This window comes from Barbus barbus, assembly GCF_936440315.1.
Source record: "Barbus barbus genome assembly, chromosome: 36".
NCBI classification, from domain to species: Eukaryota; Metazoa; Chordata; class Actinopteri; order Cypriniformes; family Cyprinidae; genus Barbus; species Barbus barbus.
Window position 1 is genome coordinate 16,809,949 of NC_136714.1, and position 19,726 is coordinate 16,829,674.

The window sequence follows — 19,726 nt, forward strand, 5'->3', positions numbered from 1 at the left end:
TGCATAACATCTCATTTTTAAAAATTACATTTGGAACAACATGAAAACTGGATAAAAAAAAAAAAACTATTCCATTCAATATCATCTGTGTAATTTTGCAAAAATTGCAGCTAGGGCCCCAAACACCCACTCCTTCAAGTCATCCATGACAGATGAACACAAACAGATATTGTCAGTGACACTTGAAAAGGAGATACGCATATATGCGTTTTGGCTAGCACACCCTCGTTAGTGGACCTGCAAATGTGTTGCAGTCTCCGCAACGTTGAGGACTGACCCCTGCATTTATCTTTGGAATGTGGGAATTTAATCTGCGACCCAGGAGAGGACCCTCCGCGTTGACAGTTTGTCTCTTCAGATGGACACCTCGGGCTGGTGGGAATGCAGAAGGCACCGATGAGCCCTGATTATGGTCTGGCTCAAAGTCTCATCTCTCCACACCTCCAACCCTGACCTAAGCGGATAAGAACTCTTCGTAGCCCCTCCACAGGCCAGAGGGAGGGCAGCTGGCCCAACAGTTGCTCTAATGCTTGTCCTTAGGGATCCATCTTTAAATTCTGCAGCTCAATTTAAGTAAACGTTACCTGATATTTAAATATGAGAAAAAAAAAGATCTATTAAAGTGAGCACAGAGGGTAAAATAGCAGAGCAGATGAATTCACAAACCACAAAATAGCAAATAAGCTCCAATTTCTACAAGACACAAACCCAAATAAAACAACAATGTGCTTTCAAAGGGAGAGGACTGAATTTTTATAAGGAATTCCGCAGAGTTATAAAAATATATTGAATGAATCAATTTTGCATGAAACAAATAAGCACAAACAGAAAACAACTTCAGACAGCAGCGTTAAATTGGTGCCTTTTATAAAAGACACGCAAGACCTATGGTTTCTGACAGATGGAGCATCAATCCCAAAGGATGGTGTATGCAATTCTTTCTTCAAGATCTATAATCCTGAAACAAAACAGCTGACTATTGACACAAGGCATAGACCCTCTTTCAGGGCTATCTGTTATCTCCTCAGAGGTGAGGACTGATGGACAGAGACTGTACACCATGTACCCATGATTCTTATTCACACACTCTCTCTCACTCTGTCTAAAAATCATGTCCAGAGGGGAGTTCAGTGGACCTATTTGATGAATGAGTCCTGAAAGACTTGTTTTTTTTTCTCCCACACACTCCCACATTTACCCTCCCACTGTTTCTCTCTCTCTTCCTTTCTCACCAGTACCTCGCTAATGACCGCACCGCTTGCCATCGCACGGTGGCTACCCATCAATAACTCCCACATCACGCAGGTTCAGAGAGGGGAGCCAGATGAGCCTCCGGCAGGCGCACATCTGCTTTCCGCGTCTCTGTGGCTGGTTGGCGCTCCAGACACACGGAATTCTTTCAGAGAGAGCGTGGCATGGCTAATGCATGTTGTTGGGCTTGGGCTTGTTAGCGTGCGGCCATGGGCTGCTTATTTATTACAGGACTTGCACATGTTTTTATTGAATGGAGTTAACACGGCGCAGATGTCGTCTAACGGCAAACATGTTTTAGTGCTGTTTTGCTAAACAGGGGAAATTTCTACCTGCAAGGGATAAAATGGGCTAATCTATTACAAGTGACAAGGCGTAAATGGTGGCGCACTGCTAAAAATCATATTCGAAATCTGAATATTATTGTTGCAGTCCAGTAATAATGTCTAAACGTTCTTCAAACAAGATTAATTTATGAATTTAGCATAGTTTTGAAAGGTATTAAGACTTGTTTTCAAATAATACACAATACACAACGGAATTCGTGCTCTGCATTTATCCCATCCAAAGTGCACACACACAGCAGTGAACATACACACACTGTGAACACACACCCAGAGCAGTGGGCAGCCATTTATACTGCGGCGGCCGGGGAGCAGTTGGGGGTTCGGTGCCTTGCTCAAGGGCCCCTCAGTCGTCGTATTGAGAGTGGACTCATTCACTCTGTACATTCACTCCCCCCACCTACAATCCCTGCCGGACTGAGACTCGAACCCGCAACCTTTGGATTACGAGTCTGAATCTCTAACCATTAGGCCACGACTTCACGACTTTAAATTTATGCTTCAAAAACAAAATCTGACAATGGGTTGAAAAATAATTCAAGACGCATTTTTATTTTTATTTTAGTTCTAAACTAATCTTGTTTTAAAAATGTTTAGATATTTTTAACTGAACAACAAGGCAAAATTATTAAGAAGATTAAGAAAATGATTTTTGCTAACATGTTACAATAGTGACATTAACGCGTTGTGAGTTAACGCATTATTAAAGTATTAGCAGTACTTTTTATAGTATTTATTAATTTGGTTGATTTTACATTATATTTATAATAACATTTAGCATTTTTGTCAATTGTTGGTTCCTAATTCATTAATCAATCTTAACACATTTTTATGTATAAATATGTAGAAAATAACATTTTCCAAAATTAATAAATGTTGTATAAATGTAGTTACAATAAATGTAACTATTGCATTAATGTTTACATGAAAAACCTTATTGAAAATTGCTAAAATATTTTTTTTAGTTTGCAGTCTGAAACGATACATACAAAATATATACAAGCTTTTATCCTTGTGCTTCTAGGGTGAATATTATTTAAGCAATTATATAACAATGAATCAGAATCAGAATCAGAATCAGAAAGAGCTTTATTGCCAAGTGTGTTTGCACACACAAGGAATTTGTCTTGGTGTTAGGAGCTTCCAGTACAGAAAGTACAAACATAGTGCAGACAACATATAATTAAGGTGATACTTAATTATGGATGAATTATGGAGCCTCTAGAAGGATGAAAATAAGAAATGAGAAAGAATGTGCTTTCTCTTACCTAAGCAGGAAATTCCACACGTCATCCGAAATAGAGAAACATAGAGAGACAAAGAGAAAAAGAAAGGCAAATAGTTAGTTTATCAAGTTGTTCTTTTGCATTCGATTTCCATTTTAATTTCTAGCATGGGGAAATGCAGCTGTTAAATAGCTCTGCTGTTTCACTAAAATTATACAGCAAGCTCATTTATGAATTCTATTGATATAAAAACGTGGGCGTCTGTATAACAGTCATTTGCTTAAATAAAATAAAAGGGCATAACAGAAAATACCCTATAAAACACTGACCCACAAATTAACGACACTGCTGTGTATGCTCTCGTAACTTCAACGGCCCATTACAGTCAGAGCACCATTGAGAATGGCGTTAAATTGTAGGGAACCGGGAATTCACGCAGGAACCAACTTCTTGCTCTACCTCAATGCGTGGGTGAAAATCCCTTTCCTGTCTCACACAAAGGATCACCCTGTGACCCTATGGCACTTCATCCAGAGTGGATAGTTATGACTCTGTGTCCATTACCTAAATGGAGGGTACTTGAGCAGTATTGATCAGGGACTTCTTTTCACGCATCACACCATCCTGACATTGTCCTATGTAATAATCCATGGGGTCAAGACTAATAAATCTGTATCATAAATGTTCTGTCTGTGACAAAGATAACAAGCCAGTCCGCAGACATTGGATGATGGACTTTTAGAGTCTCTCCTGAATTGTCTCTGCACACTTGATGATTAAATGCTAAACGCTAACAGGATGCCACAGCTGAGGAATGCCACAATCTTCTGATGACCAGAATACATGAGTGCATTCTGTAATCACTCCACTCCAACACCATTCCAATATAAATTTTTGCTCTTTTTGCTCTATTCATAAAATCCATATACAGTATAGCCTATATGATTGAATTTTGCATTTAGACAATTTAACACCATTTTAACAAATATTATTATGTATTACTGTTATATTAAATATTATAAATATTACTAAAATATTACTAAATTCTCCAAAACATATCCTATATGTTATAATATAGTAATAAAGAAATTTTAAGAAATTTATCTCTCTCTCTATATACATATACATACACATACATTACATATACTTGTATATGTGTGTGTGTGTGTGTGTGTGTGTATACATACACATTGGAGAGTTCAGATGCAAAAGCCTCTAGATTACAAGTATATGTAATGTAATATTCCAATATTATGATCTTTTAGCTAATGTAATATGTATAATATTTAATAAAATTTGAATTTCTTATATAGCATTTATTATAATTAAATTTTGGCAAAAAGCAATATAATTATATTAAATAATTACATGAAGGCAAAAGCATTCAACACAATTCTTCTCTTCGCTTCCTCACTGTACCATTCACATATTCTGCTGATGACCAAATAGGTTGTTTTAAGTGATTCATATTGTCCCACAAAGTGCTGTTTTCCATGATGAGCCCTTCAAATATGCAGACTAAGGTGGTGGAGGAGGAGAGAATAACGTAGTCACGTGTGCATGGTGAGGAGGTGTTACGAGTTACAATGCTGTTGGACAAGAAGCTCAAAGGCAATTTTCTATTGCAAGAGAGATCTACAGCACTAATACATCACACACTGCAGAATCTGCACCCACACCGATGTGCCTGAGTGAGGAAATCAAAACGTTTGTAAAAACTCAACGGTTAAAAAAAAAAACTCCCTCCCTCCCTTTTTTTTCCTCCTCACCGCGTAGAACATCCTCCGTCCTTATTTGCCCTTATTCTGCCCAGATTTCTGAAATGAAAAGTCTGAAAAATTCACTGGCAACGTTCAAGGTTTTTAAAGCACATCTCTTTGATATACTGCTTTATTTGTGAGTATTGCACAGATCTAAGATAATAAGGATGCATCTGATCCAGGTGCTTTGCGATAATAGGAGAGGGAAGCATAAAAAAAGAGTCGTATTCATCCACCGTTATGAGCAGATAACCGTACACACAGCTCTTTCATTAAAAGCACATGGGGCATCACAGAGGATATGGGGCTTTTTTTCATCCAGACAACAATAGTTAAGCTACACAATGCATTTAAATTGTCTTTATGGGATTATTATGGACGTCTGAGTTGCAAAATGAGAGTGGGACACACACTCCGGCACAAACAAAACACAAAGCCAAGGTGCTGATCCTATCACGGCATGGCTCCCGCAGGCCTTTGCTGGAACTTAAATGACACCACATGACTCAGAGAGCCAGAGAGCGTCCTGGTTCATCCAGTTTCAGTGCATCAGGCTGAGGAGGGTTGCGCAAACAGCGCCAGGCTCCACCCCTCACCTAAGGCAATGCTGGCAAAGGCCTCAGCCATCTGATCCAGATGCCATCAAGCTGTAAATTAGAACTCAAGAGGGCTTTCAGAAGCTGATACAGCATGTAAATAAGACCAAGAGACATAAATGGACAGGAATGCTGATAATGCCCGCGATACCCAAAGTTCTCACACTGCGGACAATAGAGCAAAATAAAACTAAAAAGAGTCCTGGAATTTCCTTAAGGAACTAGTGCTGTGTTGTACATACTAATTATCTACCCACAAGGCTGGCATGAGAACAACTGTCTGTTCAAAAGGATCAAGAGAGGAATAAGTAGTCTGAACCACAACCATGTACCTGATCCTTTCTTTCTTCCCTCGACAGAATCACGAGCGGAAAGACGGTGTGTCTGACATTCACACCGCCAGCACTGGAGGACGGGACTCTCAACTGTCATGTTATGATGAGTGACATTTGAGACCCGGTAGATTTCAATAGAGGAAAGGTCAAAGTGTCAGACAGTCCGGTTTCCTGTGACATCACTTCTCAAGCGATAATGAGAGCCGGACGGCTCGTTATGACACTGCATCAGGTTCAATTCGAAACTACTGAACTACTGATGCATTATAGAATCCCTCTGTCGCATAAAAACAGTGCTTGCTTTGCAAGCAAGGCAGGTGATTGTGATAACCCACATGTTTTACTTCAACACAAACCCATACAGGCGTTTTGGATTATACAGTATGGCTGCCATCCGCAGGGTTTCAGTACCCACAGGTGTGTAAGATGGTTTAAAAACAGCTGAAATTACTTTTTAAAAGATATTGCAGAAGTTACAGGGATAGTTTACCCAAAAATCTAAATTCTTCTGACATTATACACTTGCCCTATGACTTTCTTCTGTTAATCACAAAAGAAGGTATTTTGAAACTGATCAATGTTTTTTTTTTTTTTTTTTGTCTTTACAATGAAATTAAATGGGCAAATGTTTTTTTGGACATTATTTACTTTCATTCTTCATTAATTCTTCATCTATGGTTCCATGAAGAACCTTGAACATTCCACAAATGGTTCTTTATAACAGAAAAAATTTAAATGTTCTTAAAAATAAGAAAAAAATGTTTTTTAAGAACTCTTCACTGAAAAAGGTTAATTTGGGAACCCAGAATGTTTATTTGTTTGTGTAAACCCCTATTGGAAACTTCATTTTTAAGATTATATAAACAATAGCAGTAAAAACATTCTTCAGAGTCTAAAGCCATTCAGGTTTGGAACTACATGGGGATGAGTAAATGACATATTTACGACATAATTTTTGGATGAGCTATCCCTTTAATTCCTTAAATATCAAGAAAACACATTACCGCGACATCACTCAGCAAGCCACGAGCCATTTCGCTGGCTCTGAAGGAGAGATAGATGGCCCTTATTTCTGTGTGGGAGTGAGATGGGGGTCCGATAGGGCTGAGTTCTGCACCGAACTCCACCTGCGCCGATGATGAGGTGAGGGTTGAGTTACCGGGACCAGCTTATGCAGACTTCCTCTAAACGCTTTCAGTTCTGGCAGATTTAAAGCCGAGGACGGACACACCTCATACATCCGACCATACACGCACAGAAATACGCCATATCTGTACGTATAAAAGAGAAATAAATTTTTATTTTATTTACAGCTCGTGGAAAAATAGGACCGTCTGAGTGCGAGGCGCAGGAGGTTATCGTTAGGCCAGTGTTAAGGAAAAGCACATGTTTGGCTTTGCTTTAGAGGCTAATGTCAGTTGGATTGAAAGGCTGGGGAAAATCCAGAATGATTCCAGCCAATGGCAGAGCAGCGAGACATTAATAACCGGCATGCAATACTTTTAATGCCCCATCAAATTTTATTAAGCACAGTAGCCATCAAACACAAAATAGATGCTTTTTTCGGTGGGTTACATGCTGTATAAAATATTATATTATAAAAAATTATAACATTTTCTGGTGGAGCCCCAATCCTGAGGTCATTCCAGAGCTTTATTTCCAGAAATGGCCAGGAGAGCACATCACCACGGAGATGTCTGCCCTCATGATCCTCACAGCTTCAAAGAGCTCAGTCCCACACATATAAAACCACAGAGGCGCAGACATATGAAAGGCGTCTGTGTGGATGTGGGCGCGTGTGTGCGTCTGCATAGGTCAGTATTGGCGCGTTTCTGTGTGTGTGTGTGTGTGTGTGTGTGTGTGTATGTGTGTGTGTGTGAAATCCTATCAATGTCACAAAGGTCACGCTCGCTCAAGATAACCTGGGGAGATTTGTGTGAGGTGCCAGGGTTTTTTCTTCTCTTTATTTTGTGATTAGGTGTCACAAGGATTTCTTTGGTGTCACAATGAGGCCTTTCATGTTGTGGGCACCTCAAGGTTTAATAGGCGATTCACTACATTCAGCATGAAACGTAAAGAAAGAAACCGGCCGGCTCACAATACTCGACGAGACCACAATCGCATGCGCGCCGACCCCTTTTTTTTAAAGCGTGAGGAATTCTATCCTTTTTGTTGTAAAATATTTGTGTAATTCCCACAGGAAATCTGGGATCGAATGCTCGCGCACAATGAACACAGAGACGTCCATTTAGCGTGTCACTCAGCTTGTGGTAAAGCTTATTCGGGTGAGTTATGTTTAAGGGGAACTTTTAAAGGTTAAAGTCAGCGGCCAGGATCAGTAAAACGAATGGAAAGGCCTAACGAAATAGTCTATCAAAACAGTGCCTTGCCACAGTTCAACAAATATGTTACCATGTTTACAGTGACCATGACAACAGCTCTGCGGATAGACATGTATTCAGTGATCATGCTTATTTTGTGATTCATGCTCACCCTGAATTCCCATTTTCCACTGTGCGTCTAAGAATACTCCCTGTGTGTTTGAAACAAACTGTGCATTTAAGAGGATCCACAGGCTGACTGACAGTATTTTTACATATGAGGTCATGTACCTCTATTCGACACACAACTCAAACTGTTTGAATTTTAAGGCCTGGTGTGAGAAGGAATCTACATATTTGGCTGTTGACCCAGGTGTTGAGCAAACATTTAATAAATAAATTATGGTTAAATGTTATAATTAATAGGTTGTATAAATACACAAACATACACAGAGCTGGGTGGATTACAGATTCCAAATTACATAAAGCAAATTGTAGTTAGTAAGTAATTCATTACATTACACTTCATTACATTAGACTATTTTTTGACTACTTTTAAATTACTTTTGACCGAACTTGTTTATGGCATTAATTTAAATAGTATAATCTTGTACCATATTGATATAAAAATGCAAAGCAAAAAAATTACATTTGTTGTTATTAACAAAATAAAGTGCATTATACATTACATTACGTCAACGTTTCTCAAACTGGTCTTCGTAAAGGAACTGCAAAGGGTTCCAGAGTTTATTGAATAACTAATACTTAATACCATAAATAATACCATAATACCATACAAATGTAAATTAAAATAAATCATTTTAAAATAATAAAAAAAAAACTGAAAAATGAAATATTGAATTTGTTTAATTGCATGTCATGTGACCATTAACCAACCATTAACATGCAAATGTTTTAGTTAATTATTAACTTAATAATTATCTCAGGGGTTCTTAAATAATTATATTAGGTGAAAGTGGTTTGGCTGACAAAAAAGTTTGTAAATCACCATAAATCAAAGAGGAAATAGGGACAATCAATCATCTAAATAATTTAATGCTATTGTGCGAATAATATGTAATTATGTAATCAATAAAAAAAAGTAACTGTAGTCTGATTCATAGTATTTTAAAATGTAATTTAATCTAATTACAAGTACTCTCTCTCTCTCTCTCTATATATATATATGTATACACACACACACACACACACACACATAAATATATCTATATGTGCAGCTGTGCACTTTACTTGTCATTCTATATTTATATTCTATATTTTTAACTGCATAAAAACATGAAACTAAAATTCAATAATTCTATAATATAATTTTTTCATATAAACAAAGCAATTTGCTTTACCTTTGTTAATCATCCTATCTAGATTTTAATTATAATTAAATAAAAAATAAGGAGGGTCTTTCATCATCAGTAATCCACTGGTATTGTTGCATGTGTATGCATAAGTGTTGCAGATTGTTTCAACCAGCCTCAAATTTTTAAACAAAACATGAATTACATGAAACTAAAAAGAAATGTCAAAATAAATAACTGCATTAACAACATTTTAAAAATTAAATAATTAAACTTAACAACGTCGACAACCCTGATAACAATAAATATTTCCTTGTGATTGGTCGCCCTCTACGCCTGTCCTTCAATCATTATTTTTCAGTAGCAGGGTGTCTGACTTAAGTAAAATAGACAACACTGAAACATATGCAGCCAAAAGGGCAACATACATAAAAGAGAGTCTGCACACAGATCTGAGAGCAGGGCTCTTTAGCAGAGACAGTTTTATAACCTGATTCATTCAGCAAAATTAAGGACCAAAAAAGAAGCTCTCTATCCATGCAACGTCATGGCACGATGACAGGCCGTGTTAATCACCGCTGTTATATGCACATCCAGCAGACAATCTGCAGCCACAACTGAAGCCTGGACTGCATAGCTCAATCAGCCTGAGCCCAGCAGACCAGAGTCGGTAAACCGCTCTCATTCCCAGAAAATTCTGCTGAGGGAAGGAGGTAATATCTTTTCTCGTTATAGCTGCAATGGTCTAGGTCTGGTTCTGATCAGAGATAAATGTTTTGGTGAATGGACTGTGCAGCGCTAGACAGCTCTTTCTGGTTTTAGGGCCTGTATGGGGTCAGTATGGATCATTTTGTTGATAGAGGCCTGATGTGGGTAAATTACAGTGTCAAAAGTATAACTCGAAATGGTCACACCGGGTGAACTCTAAGTACTTGCATGCCGCTCAGTGATTTTCTGTACAGGTCGTCACCAGCAACGGTCTTTTTAGGCAAAAACAATTAGTTAGGTACACATGACTGCACAAATGCTCTCGGGGCTAAATTCTGCATTCAGAATTTAATTGCAGCAAGATAGAGAATTGCAATTTGTATTTAATTATAGGAAGCAAGAAGAATTAATATTGATTAAAACTCAAAGAAATACATATAATGGATATTTTTAACTAGAAACCCAAAGTTTGAATGCTGCTTTACTTGTTTAAAAGGTTTGAAAAAGACTGACGTCTTGAACTTTGAAGGTCTTTCAGAAAGAAAGGACAACAGATAGAATGAATAGATAGAACGACAGAAGGATAGAACGACGGATAGATAGAACAATAGAACGTCAGACAGACAGATAGATAGAAAGGAAAGTGGTGTGTGGCCAAGTATGGTGATCCATACTTGGGATTTGTGCTCTGCATTTAACCCATCCATGTGCACACACACAGTAGGGAACACCCGGAGCAGTGGGCAGCCAATGATGCGGCGCCTGGGGAGCAGTTGGGGGTTTGGTGCCTTGCTCAAGGGTCTCACCTCAGTCAGTTACAAGTCCAACTCTATCCATTAGGCCACGACTGCCCCGTGAAGGAAGGAAGGAAGGAAGGAAGGAAGGAAGGAAGGAAGGAAGGAAGGAAGGAAGGAAGGAAGGAAGGAAGGAAGGAAGGAAGGAAGGAAGGAAGGAAGGAAGGAAGGAAGGAAGGAAGGAAGGAAGGAAGGAAGGAAGGAAGTAGGTAGGTAGGTAGGTAGGTAGGTAGGTAGGTAGGTAGGTAGGTAGATAGATAGATAGATAGATAGATAGATAGATAGATAGATAGATAGATAGATAGATAGATAGATAGATAGATAGATAGATAGATAGATAGATAGATAGATAGATAGATAGATAGAAAATGGTAGATAGAACAATAGAACAACATTAAAACACAAACAAATAGAAAAAGCACCAGCAAATCCAGAAAACATCAATTTGACAACACGCACGCTGCAAATGCTCACAACCAAAAAAAGAATTGTATTTGTAGCGCGTTTCTTTGTTTGGTTGTGTTGTGAATATTTGCAGTGTGTTTCTTTATTTGGTTGTGTTTTGAGCAATTGCAGCATGTTTGTTGTCAAATTGACAAAGTTGTTTTCTTAATTTGCAGGTGTTTTTCTATTTGCAGCGCGTTGAGCTCTCTCGGCCACCGTAAGAAAACCTGTTTAATTTCTTTGAATTACTATTCGGTAAAATTCTTGTTACTACAATGTACATTCCATTTCAACTTTCTGTGTAGTGTGGCCTGAATTCAACTGAATTCAAATTCAATTTGATTTTGCCCAAAACTGCCATGTTTTACACAGACTGACAGTTTGAAATCTTTTGCCTTGTTAGTCAAAACTCTAGATCAGTCGATAAACTGAACAAATAGATAGTACCGAATGATTTAAGGTGCTGCTGACTGTGAATTTCAAAGAGGCAGCTTTAAAAGCGAGGCTGCCGACTATCACGTGTCTACACCAGCAGATAACCTTCGACTCAGCTTTCATGGGGCGTTTGATTCACGGTGGCCCCCTCACTGGCTAGGGTGAGAAGGAACACACCATGGAGAGAGGAAAAGTCCCTGTGATGGTGCAAATAGTCACACTCTCGGTGTGTAGTTTCCTCCATCTGTGAGAAACAGCCTGCGCTGCTTGCTTAGCAGGAAAAGACACACACAAACACACAAGGGCGGAGCCGCCGTTCTGGCCTGAGATTCCAATCATTCCGACTCACATTCTCATCTATTTGTCCCCATCAGACAATGCAAACGGCACACTGTGATATTCATTTATGCAACTAATGGAAGAAAACTCCTAAATTACCTGGTGCTGACGTCAATCCAAACTCAAATTTGTATCGTATGACATTATCGAGAACATGAACCAAACAATAGACTTCTGCGAGCCATATGAGAGTTCGGCTCCTGCTTAGATCCTGCTGATGTGCTGAAACCTCCTACTTGTGCCAATGAGAGAGGTGTCAGACACAATTAGACACTTTGCTCTGCGCACCGTGTGGACCAACGCGCTACTTGTCTCTTCTCATTTACAAAGATTTTGTTCAACAGTTCTTTCATCTGCTTCCACAGACCATCTATTTCAATTGGAAATGAATGCACTCAGACATAACCAAACAGAATTTAGCGAGAAACAGTCCTCAGTTAGAAGCTAAACAAGGCAGGCACGATTATGGTCTCAGCCACTGAACCAAAACTCTCTAGAGAGATTGCAGCTTTTGTGCTAGCTACAAACTTCTGGTACGTCAAACAGCCAGTAAGTGCCATTTTATAACTAGGCAAGTTAAACCAAATTCTCAAGTAAAGTGGATCAGTTGAAACTTGGGCTGTCAACTTTATACTTTAACTTCGTGCAATTTTTTTTAATTCCATGTCATCACCAAAACAAGAACGGAACAGCTAAAAATACAATGACAATGCATTAAAACAAGCTCTCACAGTACTTTTTTTAAAAACATTACTTGGCATTTCAAACTAATATTTAAAGGAAATTCTAAAACTTTTTTCCTAAGACTTTTTTAAACATCCATTAAATAACTTTCTGAATAAAGCCTTTCATTTCTTGTGATTAAGTATATACAAAAGCTTTTTTCATTACATGAACAGAACAGCACAGTTTTCTTTCTTTCTTTTTTTTTATAATTAATATTTCAAAATAATATTTAAACTAATCAAACTAATCATTATTGTACAGCACTTTGGTCAACGCTCTGTTGTTCTAATAGTGCTTTATAAACGAATAAACTAAACTAAACTAAACTAATATTTGATAGAAATTCTACAACAGTTTTCCTAAGACTTTTTTAAACATCCATTAAAAAACTTTAATTTCCTGTGAATAATTAAAAAAATAAAATAAAACAATAATAATTAAAAAGGTTACTTAATTTTACCCCTCAACTAATTTCAAATGAATTCTTTTCTAGTATTTGAGCCATTCAAGCTTGAAGTACCAACTTCATAAGTGATTTTGATAAGTCTATTCAAACTTTTCATCTAAAAGCTTTGAATTATATTTATTTTATATTACTGAATTATTGTATTTCAATTTTTATGATAATTGTTATTTTATCTTTTTATATATTTCTCAAATAATTGATATGTAATTACGTATATGCATATAATGTATATGCATATATTGTGCTGTATATATTTATGTGCGTGTAATTAACTAATGATCATTTTCAATTAACTGACAGCTGTAGTTTGAACTACAGCTGTCAGTTAATTGAAAATGATCATAACTGTTCACTACTATTTACTAATGTAGCATCCTTTCTCATTTCGCAGAGAAAATCAATAGTGCAAGACCACATGCTCTTTAATCAAATCTTGTTTTCTTAAGTGCTATTTATACCTAATGTTTGCGGCAGGTCACAGGTTGCTCATCTGACGTGCCCTGGGAGAGCACAACATATGATTCACATACCAGCACAGATACCAGAGCTACACATATTTTCTCTGAAAACACCATCCTCATGCCCTGTAAAAACGCTCCTGGGATTACCGTAGGAATGTGCCCGAGCACTTTCTCTTTCTCTCTCTCTCCGCTAGAATGGGAGTTTTTTGGCAAACAGACCAATTCAATTAGCACCTGAAGGAAAGTGGGCTCCTCAGTGTAATTATATCATTGGTCTAATTGGAGAATTCTGGGAAGCCTTCTGTTGAACGCAGCCTTCTTCAGCTTCGCCCCGCTCTCTGCGCTGCAGTTCATTTCCACTCATTTGTTTTGAACACAGAAAACCACAGAGGTTGTTGCTGTGATTACACATTTGATTTGGAATTAAAATGACTCATGGTGTTGGCTTGAACTTGATTTATGCCCATCAATCTTGGTGTGGACAACATTTCAAGGTATTATTCTGCTGGTTTTCCCCCACCCTAACAAACATTCTTGTCATTAAAAGCCACCATTCATTTCTAAACATTCGTTTTATATATCCTATTCAAATTTGGTTTTCTTTTAGAGAATACAAATTTTATTTGAACTGATTGATTCCATAGATTTAAAAAAATAATAATTATATATATATCTCAACAGGCAAATAGATAAATTATACTGATTTTATGGTGGTAAATCTGGTACTTTGGCTGAATATTTTATTGTCCTGAGGTTATACATTTTGTTTTGTCCTCAGTGAGTCCCAGACAGTAAACTTATTTATCCTTGATAAAGCAAATCTCTGTGCCATCAAGGGTTATTTGACTGCAGCTGCAACCCAACAGACCTGAATAATGACCATAATGACTGAACACAAACACACAGACACACTCGCAAAATGAACAAAAACACCAGTTTACAATCGGACCAAATATGCAATTGGCAAATTTGCAGAGGACATTCAGAGGACCAAATCAGAACAAATCAGATTTTTTTTTTTTCTGCGAATCATAATTTGGCTGATGTTTGAGAACAGAAAAACATTTGGAGGTGACTTTTATCTTTACAGCAGGACTTACTTAAAGCACGAGAGTCTGTGAAATGGCCTGAGCGATTACCCTTGGCTGTCTTTTCAAACACTTATCAAACACTTTTATTTGAGAGATAAAGCATCCTAAATGCATCATAAACATCTCAGAGTGGTGATTAGCTCAGGCTGGAACCCCATTGGCTGGAGGTGCTAATGGAATGAAGTCAAGAGAGCGATGGGAAGCCACAGCCATGCGGTTGTGACCTTTCTGGCTTTGCCATCAAACTACGTGCCATTAGGTCAGTATAAACCATTTTATTTGGCCTCGCGATCACAATTTTCATTGTCTCACTGAGAAAACCATAAACAATTAAACCCACTGAACTCCCACACCGGCTTCAACAAACCTATTCTAAACTATCTAATTCTGCCGTAATTCTTTCCTACAACAAAAGGGCTGTGAAGAATGAGACGCAATGCAACGTTTTCATTTTTCTTCAATGCGATGTGATAACATTATGAACTGGCATTTTGTACAAATTATCACATTTCAGCATCATTAAATAACGTTCACACCACAAGTGAAAAACCCACCATCCAGGATGTCAGATTAAAAGGGTGCAAATGTGGCAGGACGTGCCGGTCCAGATAAGCACGACCACAATGGGTTCTGTCTTCAACAGCACGTCTTCATCCCACGCACACCAATTGAAATTAGCGCGTCTGTCTGGGCAAAAGCGGAGATGCGCGTTAAAATCGCACGGTGCTACACAATCATCTGAAAAGCATCTGGACTGAGTGATTTGCTCAATGGGCTCTGCCGTACGGGCTCCATATGGCGAATTCAATGACCACCGTGCGATATCGCACCCGGGCAGGGAGTGGGGAGATAGGCAAAATAATCAAACGCAGAAAAGAGAAAACACAAAGTCATTATAAGACATCAGGGATGAGACAGAGGCAGACGGGGATTCATTCCCCCAGTGGGAAGGCAAAAATTGAGAGTGGCTGTGCGCTCGTATCCTAACACCCATATAACACATATTCCCTGCTTTCAAAGGTTGGTATGCATATCGGGATTATTCCTACAAGGGACTTGCCGACAAAAGATATTATCAGTTCGACGGGGTCGCCAGAGGGGATATAAATGACATCAGAGTTAAGGCGGACAATAAAAAGGGGTGAGAACTCGGTTGAGCCCGGGCTACAGCCCAGCGTAAGCCGTTTCATCCCCACCGTATCTGATATCAGCCCTTAAGACAGAGTCCGTGGACGTGGCAGACAACTGGCGACGGAGAAAGAAAGGGGAGAGGGGATAGGGGAGAGGGGAGCGACTGTAAGGGGCCTGCGCATCCACTAACCTCCTCACTTTCACACCAGAGCAAACTTTAGGTTTCCCGAAGTGCGTATGAATTATATGAAGGCTATATGAGAACATAACTTATGAATCACTCTCTGATGGCATGGACCAGCACTAGCCCAACTATTAAACGTTGTAAATTCGACGGTAGTGGTCGTTCTCTCCACTTATGAAATACAGTGGCATGCTTTTAAGGGTGATCGATCTATAAGTGAATTGACAATGCAAATCACCTGAACCTGAAGTGAACTTGAGGCTAATAAGAATGAATGTGTTCTGCATTCAGGCCTCTACTACGCTAGTCTGCCTGAAGATACTCAACCCATCAAAACCTTATTGGTTTCCCCAGATCTGCAGAGCCCATGCTGATGATTCAATTGGTGGGTTCTGGTAACCACTCCCCTCGATTGCTTTGTTCCATGCCCCAGTTTTCAATAGTAAACAGCCACATTATAACATACTCGTAGTAGCTTGCTGGAAATCATGATTGAAAATTAAAAATAAACACACTGACAAAAAAGGTAAAATATTAAAACACAACCTTTCTGGTTTAAAAAATGTAGAAATTATGAATGTTAAAAGATAAATTGGTGTATATGTTATGATAGAATTTATGTAAAATAACTGAATTATATTCATGGGAATTTTTAAATAAACTTGCTTTCAGAAACAAGCTTTGGAAAATCTGTGGCTGGCAATAGCAGTAGCACTTGAACATCCCATGTGTATTGCATGTTTAGACCTGAAAACTGAACTCCCACATCCATCCACATCACATCCACACCAATGGTTGCAAAATACTAAGACTTTTTTTTCCCCAAATCAAATACTCATCTGGCCAACAAAACCACAAAATCTTTCTGACTTTAAATGTTCGTATTTTTAGCAAAGAAAATTCTGTTCATTCCTAAAAACAAAAAAGTAGAAAAATCCTTTTTAATCATACAATATTAATCTATCCATGAAAGCCTGGAATCAAGGTATCACACTTTCATTAAATTTGTCAAAAAAATGACATCAAATCTATGTTTAAAAATATATTTATAATATATCAATATATAAATCTTTCATAACATTTCATTTAATATGAGTAATTAATGTAATCATGTAATTATTAAAACAGTAAATTGCTGCAAATTAGTGCGTGCAGGTTTGAGAAAATTAGGTGATAATTTTAGAAGGATTTTCTTTGTGTCTTTTCAGGGAAGCAGAAATGCCCAGTGGGCCGTAGGTACAGCCATAAAAATGGTTTATTTGTTTCCTGAGCACATTTAGTACTTATGTTTCCATCGGAAGCCTTTATGGCATCGCAATAATATTTATGTCCAAGACAGATGGTTTCCTTTGAGTTACAATGGGATCGTATTTCTGTTCATGTCTTGTGGTTGCACAAAATTCCTCCTGACAAATTTATCGTTTTTTGGACAAGATTTCTAATGAAGCCTGTGTATGCACGGTTATTAATTTACTGGATGAATGGCAGTGGAACATAATTTTTTTTTTTTATTGTTTAACAGGAAAAATCTTTTTGAATTATTTCTGTTGCGAAACAGACATATTGATATAGAATTTAAGCTATTTAGACATTTGAGAATTATATGCAACTTTTAAAAAATAAACATTACATATTAAAAATTTTGTACATATAAAAAAGGTGTTTTTAAAGTATATTTAAATACTAACAAATCAAAATAAGAAAATATTCATAAATATGCATTGCTAAAAATATTCATATGTATCATGTAAATAACAGTACATTTTTAAAAGTTTAATTTTCATATATGTAGCCATAAAAGCAGCTATACAAATTCATAATAAATAGCACAACCGCTCTAAACCAACAAAAGCTCCCATCCTAATCCTATAAAGAAAAGATTTATCTGTGCATTTACTCATGTTTTTAATCACATTTGGGATTATTCCCCCTGCTTCATGCTTCAAAATGTTGGCAAACCAAAAAAGGAAAAAAACAGGAAAACATTTGTCCTATGTTTTCCTGACATAGGAAAAAAAACAACTTATTTTTTTTATCACTGACCATATCCTTATTCCTGAGATATATTGCAATATATACTGAAGAAGGAATGTAATGTTAATTATTCAGCCTAATAAAATGTGACACTTCCAGTTTGCATTATGCAATGTTTTGCTTCACGTCATTTCTTTGAGTCCAAGTGATCGAATTGGGAGGACCAATAATGATTAGTTTCAGTTAACTAGTGCTTTACGATGATTCAAAGAAAGCCTGAGGGGAAGAAACCTTAATTTCCTGCAGACTCCCTGAATGGTCGCGGGGCCGCTTTGAAATAGGATGATACTGGTTAGCAACTCATTGTCTATTAGACAAAGTAGGGCTGTTCGCCCATTAGCACCTCTTTGTACAGACTGCTAAAGGTGTGACGCACAACATGTCACAGGAGCAGCAAGAGCACGCCTGCAGTTTCACTGATTCACATGAGAGTTCAAAGGATTCAAAACAATGGCACACGCCCATATGCATATGAAAATGCCACTTTGATTGCATTACAAATCAAATGAACAAGCAGTGCATCACTATTTATAACAAAAAAAGTCACGTTTAAGGTCACACCAACTGAGTGAACACCTCCGTTTGACCAGCACATATCTTCCATGTGTTTGCTTAGCCAGGTCACTTTCGGAATAGGAGGTGCTTGATTGACTGGCGGCTGACACTTTGTCCTGCTTCTTTGTGATGACCTGTTACTCCAGCTGCCCTCTCATCCTCTGCAATGTTTGCTGCCCCACGCACGCGATCCCACTCCCGGCTGCCAGCAGTGCGCTTGTCCGCCTTGCCGCTTCGCTGCACCCTCTCATCGCATTACTTCTGCTATTCTAACTTTTCCATCAATTATGCACAAGAATAACTGAGGCCTGGCTGCAGCAGATACATAAAAGAGGAGTGGATGCCTCCATGACTCCACCGTCTGCCAGCATGTTCCCCCTACCAGTGATACTAGTGCCAGAGCGCCAGTGTACGGTCGCACGAGTCTGGTTTATGATGTCTGTGGCGTAAATCAAACGTGCAAATTTAGAGTTGTGTTGTGTAATGCAAACATTTTAAAAGTAGTTTACTTGCTTGGAATGGGATCGACATACTAGGGTGAAACTGATAGGAATCAATAAACTGTTCATTCTTTTGCATTGATTGACTGAAAGATCTAAATTAAACAGGTTGGAAGGAAATCAGTTGTAATGCATTTTTTTTTTAAATGGCTGAAAAGGGCTACAAAAGAAGGAAACCTACTCCCAGATCTGCTGCTGTTCCGTTCAAAACACAAGATGGAAGCAAGATTGAAAATGGCCGCTTGTACACTCCTACGTCTGCTAGAAAAATACTGGTAGACTAGTGAAGCTGACAAGAAATTACAGGCAACTAACTCATAGATAATGACAAATGTAATGAAAGTGTCATTACATGACTAAAACAGAGAGAAAATGATTTAATGCAATTTATCTGTGGAAAAATCTACAGTATTCAAAGCGAATGAGAAGACATTAATTTACCAAAAAAGTCATCCACCGCAAAATAGCAAAACGCTGACCTCAAGATTCCAATGATGGTCACACTGACCTCATTTTCTCAACATTGCGTGTGAAGGTTTGTTGGCCAGACTTTTGACTCTGAGATCGCAAACAGCGTTTAATATTTTATGGGTCCCAACGCTCGGAGCATACTCAAATTTGTAACAAGGAAATGCTTTACCACTTAGCACAGACTGATCGTCTACTTTAAAATGCTCCGCAATCTCAAACCACGAATGTGACGAGAACATCT

General features: G+C 38.0%; 1 protein-coding gene across 1 annotated transcript in view; it reads right to left on the reverse strand.

The window, feature by feature from the left end:
- LOC306855887 (ephrin-A5b-like) overlaps window positions 1–19,726 on the reverse strand; it is a 49,796-nt gene that overhangs the window by 24,311 nt on the left and 5,759 nt on the right. The gene's annotated exons all lie outside the window — the stretch shown is intronic.